This window comes from Lampetra planeri, chromosome 82 (genome assembly GCF_965212315.1).
Source record: "Lampetra planeri chromosome 82, kcLamPlan1.2.h2, whole genome shotgun sequence".
NCBI lineage: Eukaryota > Metazoa > Chordata > Hyperoartia > Petromyzontiformes > Petromyzontidae > Lampetra > Lampetra planeri.
Genome location: NC_136186.1, coordinates 314,282 through 320,634, shown reverse-complemented (window position 1 = coordinate 320,634; position 6,353 = coordinate 314,282). Strand labels below are relative to the sequence as shown.

Below are 6,353 nucleotides of genomic sequence, written 5' to 3'. Positions count from 1 at the left end.
AGAAGCTAAGCGGGTCAAGGAAGACAAGTGCCTCATGGAGGAGAAACGCCTCAGAGGAGAAGCGGGTGGAGGAAGAAAAGTGCCTCATGGAGAAGTGCCTCAGAGGAGAAGCGGGTGGAGGAACACAATCGCCTCTTTGAGGTGAAGCGTCTCATAGAGCTGAAGCATCTCGAGAAGAAGATGCATCTTGAGTCGCCTTTGCAAGGTGAAGCTTGTTGAGGAGAAACGTCTCATGCAGAAGCGCCTCATTGAGGTGAAACTTCAGGAGAAGCACTTGATGGAGAAGCGTCTAGTGGAGCAAAAGTGCCTCATGGAGGAAAAGCGCCTCGCCAAGATCGAGCAACACTGGCTCCAGACCGCTACCACCAGCAGCACCACCACCAACACCACCTCCGCCAACACCGCCAGCGCCACCACTCCTGTGCAGGGCCCGATTGCTCCGAGCTTTGGAGAAGAGGGCTTCCAAGAAGAGAAAGTAAACTCTGGAGCCGCTGAGCAACGGTAAACCACTCTGCATGTGTTTATTTTCATTTATTTATTATCATGCTTGTTTACGCAGGATGAGCCTCACTAAGTCTCAATACTTTTTTTCAGGAGGGTCCTGTCAAGTTTGCTCGCAGTTGGTAACAAAGTTGCTGCTGTTTGTGATCCAAATTGAGCGATTTGCATTGTGTGGGTTCAGTTACAGGGAGAAAGCTGCAGAATCCTCCCAGAACAGGGGGAAGCACATTCCACACAGATAACGTGGCCCAACGTGGAAATCAAACCCAGGTCCCTTCTGCTGCTGAGGCACAGGTGCTCCAGCCCTGCTGCACTCACAAAATATACAGACACTGCAAACCCCACGTGTACATTCCGCTATACTGTGGACAGATTTACTTTCCATAATTGGTTTCTGAGTGAGACCAGATAACGATGCGGCCATATTTCACCATTTAACCCTCCATCCACCGTGATAATTTCACACTCTCATGCCTGTTTCCAGGCCAGCTGACAAGTTGCCTTGTAATGCACAGAGACAGCGACCACTGGGAGGGGTGTCCAATTTCAAATGCGTTGAGATGCGAGATGTGAGATGTGAGTGGCTCATCGCGCTCAATGCACTCTGAGATGCCTTCGACGTCAAGGGAGGCGGCTCTGTCGACCTCAAATCACTGTCGGATATTTGATAGAAATCGTGGATCGGTTGAAGCAGCCAAAGGGTCGCACACTCATCGCTCACCACTTACAGTTCAGATCTTGCTTCCTGCCCTGGTTATTACTGCCGCTGCATTGACCACAAAGATACACACCCATTCCATCACAGTGGACATTCATGATCTCCACCGATGTCATTTTCAATGTGTAGACCATTATGTCCAAGGGATCAATTAGAATACACATAAAAATGTCACTAAAAATTATTCGGCTAAATTGACACAGCAACGCCACCCACTACTGTGAAACCACAACAGTCTGTGTGAGACACAGCTGAACCTATCTCAAGGATAGCCTTGCCCCATGAGAATGACAGTGCCAATATGAAGCACACTCACTGGCCATGTCGTTATTGCTGTTCATATTAAGCTCGAATGAATCCGCCACACATTCCACCCCCGGACGTTGAGTAGATGGCGATGTCTGCCGTAGCAGGAAAGTGGATCGGTGTCGTGTTTGTCTCTTAACAGATCTGAGCTAAAGCAGCCCTCCTCCTCACTCCTCCAGGCCTTTGAAGCGAAGTCAGAGGTTGTGGAGAAGGAGACGAAGGAAGAGGTGAAGGAGATGATGGAGGATGAAGTAGAGACGGAGGAGGAGAAATCAGAGGAAGAGAAGGCAAAGGAGGACGAGATTGTGATGGTGACAATGGAGGAGAGCACGGAGGGAGAGGATAAAGACAATACGGAGATGGAGGACAAGAAGACAACAAAGGATGAACAGATGGTCGTGGTGGAGGAGATGGAGACTACGGACAAAGGGGAAACAATGGTAATGGCGGAGGAGGAAGAGGGTGGAGGAGATGGTGGTGCAGGAGGGTGAGGAGGAGAAGATGAAGGAGGAAGAGATGGTGCTAGTGGAGAAGATGGAGAAGAAGACAGAGATGGCACAGGAAGAAGAGGTAGAGGAGAAGATGGCGGTGGAGGATGAAGAAGAGGGGATGGAAGAGGATGAGACAGAGGAGAAGATGGAGGAGGTGCAGGTGGAGATGCACGAAAAGAAGAGGAAGCAAGGGGGCCTCGCTCGCATGGCGAGAGCGTTCACCTCACTCCTCCGCCACATGCTACTTTGTGGAGGCAGGTCCACCGCCCAGTAGGGGTGGTGGTCGTGGATCAGTGCCAACCGTGACCGCTATCACCACACTACCCACGGTGCCACTGGGACCACAGCTGGGGAATGAAACTGAGCAGCAGATGCCAGCACTGCAGCGGAGAATGACTGCTGCTAGGAGACCTCACATCACACACACACACACATGGGACTATTCCATTAGCATAGCCGGCCCCACACTGGACCCCTTCCATGCTGGTTTTCATCCAGGCGGTCCTCATGCGATGACCTTGCCATGGTTTACAGGACATGTAAGGGGCAGCTGACCCAGAATGAGACAGCTGCAGGGGTCTGGTGCAGACAATGAACAAAACCTGCACGTGCCAAGTCTCAAGGCCACCCGGTTAAGAATTAGGATCAATATTTTTGTTGCTGTTGTTACTATAAACTTTGTGAAATCAACACATGAGGACACAACGTAACGTTGCATTGCTTGCGAGTGCTGCCTGGGTTGGTTAAATGTGCCTTGGGCCTCGTGTGTGTGGTGTCCCGGCTGTGTGTGTGGCGGGACAAGGATATAGATAGAGACGTTTTGGGAAATGGTTCTTCTTCAGAGCACATATTCAGGTGATTCGCCTTCTTCACGACAAATCCACCCCTCATATGCCCCACTGCTCCTTTGCTGCACTGCCTCATTGCTCCATTGCTCCTCTGCTCTATTGCCCCACGTCTCCACTGTGCTCTGCTCCACTGTGGATTAAAGAGAAAGGAAATGCAGGACTGTGCCACTGCTCCACAATCCCAATTGCTTTGGAAAAATATTCAAAGAATGCTGCTGCTGCTCACTAAACAGGTTGCTGCTTATGTCTTTAGCGTGGGGGTGTTTAGAGGTGGCCGATGGACCTTGCGGTCACAGCACTGAATTGGCACCACAGAGTACCTGGGTTTGAATCCAGGCAGTCACCTGTGATCAAAGCAGATTCTCAAGTCTAGCGAGTTAATGGTCTCAGCCCGGTCATCATTCACTGCACAACATCAACTATCACATGGCTGCAATGTGGTTCTCCATGTACTTAGGATAAATTCCAGCTGTAAGAAGTAACAACATTGTTGCGACCAACGTTGCTCAAATAAAGAACAGGTGGGAAAGTCCTGCCCTTTACAATGTGGACCAGACAGCACTTGAAGGGTACTCAGAAGTAGCTACGTGATATTAGTTTCAGTGTGCCATTCTCGAGCACAAGGCTTGCATCATCATCACCACCCATCAACATTGCCAGCCATCTAACACACCCACACACTCACCATAATACTCACACACCCACACTCACCATAATACTCACACACTCACTCACCATGATACTCACACACCCACACTCGCACCATGATACAAACCCCTACCATCCTACTCTCACACACGTCATGAAAGTAACACACGCATCATTACTCACACAAACCTACAAACTCACAATGACAACAGCCGTAACTACATGATGGTGATATCACAACAACCCAGGTGCCATGGGTTGACTGCTGTGCCAGGCTAGGTGCAGGAGGAGGTCACGGGACAGAGCCAGGTGTCATGGGTTGACTGCTGTGCCAGGCTAGGTGCAGGAGGAGGTCATGGGACAGAGCCAGGTGTCATGGGTTGACTGCTGTGCCAGGCTAGGTGCAGGAGGAGGTCATGGGACAGATACTGATGCTATGGGTTGACTGCTGTGCGACAATCCCACTTGGGCGACAGCCAAGGCCAAAGGTCGGAGTGCAGCCAGTAAACTCCTGAACCTGCACCACCTAGAGAGAAGGGGACATGGAGACACGGGGAGAGAGAGGAGGGAGACACGGGGAGAGAGAGGAGGGAGACACGGGGAGAGAGAGGAGGGAGACACGGGGAGAGAGAGGAGGGAGACACGGGGAGAGAGAGGAGGGAGACACGGGGAGAGAGAGGAGGGAGACACGGGGAGAGAGAGGAGGGAGACACGGGGAGAGAGAGGAGTGAGACACGGGGAGAGAGAGGAGTGAGACACGGGGAGAGAGAGGAGGGAGACACGGGGAGAGAGAGGAGGGAGACACGGGGAGAGAGAGGAGGGAGACACGGGGAGAGTGAGGAGGGAGACACGGGGAGAGAGAGGAGTGAGACACGGGGAGAGAGATGAGGGAGACACGGGGAGAGAGAGGAGGGAGACACGGGGAGAGAGAGGAGGGAGACACGGGGAGAGAGAGGAGGGAGACACGGGGAGAGTGAGGAGGGAGACACGGGGAGAGGAGGGAGGGAGACACGGGGAGAGGAGGGAGTGAGACACGAGGAGAGAGAGGAGGGAGACACGGGGAGTGAGAGGATGGAGACACGGGGAGAGAGAGAGGAGGGAGACACGGGGAGAGAGAGGAGGGAGACATGGGGAGAGAGAGAGGAGGGAGACACGGGGAGAGTGAGGAGGGAGACACGGGGAGAGAGAGGATGGAGACACGGGGAGAGAGAGGAGGGAGACACGGGGAGAGAGAGGAGGGAGACACGGGAGAGAGAGGAGGGAGACACGGGGAGAGAGAGGAGGGAGACACGGGAGAGAGAGGAGGGAGACACGGGGAGAGAGAGGAGTGAGACACGGGGAGAGAGAGGAGGGAGACACGGGGAGAGAGAGGAGTGAGACACGGGGAGAGAGAGGAGGGAGACATGGGGAGAGAGAGGAGGGAGACAAAGGAGGCACCTGTGGGCCAGGTGCCTCCTTTGTCTCCCCCCCCCACCACCGCCACTGCTGATGTGTCCACACCGCGCTTGGTTCTCACCTTCTTCTGGCTGAGTCGACGTAGAGAAGGCCCAGCCAGCGAGCCGCCACTTCAGAAGCTCGCGAGCCACCAACGGTGGCCGCGAGCGGGAATCCAAATCAGCCGCTCGCCACCCACAATGCACAGCGCCGCCTCCACTCGCCTCGGCCTCAGCGGAAGTAGCAGCTGAGGGAGGCGAGGGGGGTGAAGGTGGGTGAGGGGGGTGAAGGTGGGTGAGGGGGGTGAGGGGGGACATGGGGGGTGGCGCAGGTTTGATTTATGGGGTTGAGGGGTTATTCATAATAAAGGTTTATTTGGGTTAGTCTCCAACACAGCGATGTGCTAAAGTAGAAACTAATTGGCACTTTTTGTTCACGTGACAAACTTTATTAATTGGCTGTGTCGGGTGGTGACGGGTTTTAAGACACATTAATATTTACACGATCTTACCGCAAAAAAAAACCTTTATTATGGGATTGTAGAAAGTTAGGGGTTCAAAGGGTTAGGGGGTTGGATTTAGAGGCATAGGGGTTTAGTAGGTGAGGGGTTTAAGGGTTAAGGGGATTAGAGGGTTATAGTTTTCGGAGTATAGGGGTTTAGAGGGTTAGGGGTATAGAGGCTTAGGTGTTTATAGGGTTAGAATTTTAGGAATCTATGGGTCTGTGATTAACAATGAACCCTATGGGAGACCCAATGATTAACACTGAACCCTATGGGAGCCTCAGTGATTAACACAGAACTCTATGGGAGACTCAGTGTTTAACACTGAACCCTATGGGAGTCCCAGTGATTAACACTGAACTCTATAGGAGACCCAATGATTAACACTGAACCCTATGGGAGCCTCAGTGATTAACACTGAACCCTATGGGAGCCCCAGTGATTTAACACTGAACCCTATGGGAGCCCCATTGATTAACATTGAACACTATGGGAGACCCAGTGATTAACACTCAACCCTATGGGAGGCTCAGTGATTAACACTGAACCCGATGGGAGCCCAAGTGAGTCACACTGAACTCTATGGGAGACCCATTGAATAACACTCAACCCTATGGGAGACCCAGTGAGCAACACTGAACCCTATGGGAGTCCCAATGATTAACATTGAACTCTAAAACCACCCACTCCCGAGTGTAAGTGGGTGAGTGAGAGTGTGGGTGAGTAGGTGAATGAGTTTCTGATTGAGTGGCTGAGAAAGTGGGCGAGTAGGTGATTTATTCAATGAGTGGATGAGTGGGTGAATGAGTGGTGAGTGAGTAGCTGAGTGAGTTTCTGAGTCGGTTAGTGGGTGAATGAGTGGAGGTTGAGTGAGCGAGTGAGTCTCCGAATGAATGGGTGAGTGA

At 52.3% G+C, this 6,353-nt stretch overlaps 1 long non-coding RNA gene across 1 annotated transcript; it reads right to left on the bottom strand.

Moving 5' to 3' along the window:
- Positions 1–497: 497 nt before the first annotated feature.
- Positions 498–5,074, bottom strand: LOC144738414 (uncharacterized). Its single transcript, XR_013589255.1, has 2 exons — positions 5,029–5,074; positions 498–4,038 (listed from the first exon to the last, which is right to left on the bottom strand). It is a non-coding gene; the product is annotated as an uncharacterized LOC144738414 (long non-coding RNA).
- Positions 5,075–6,353: the final 1,279 nt, after the last annotated feature.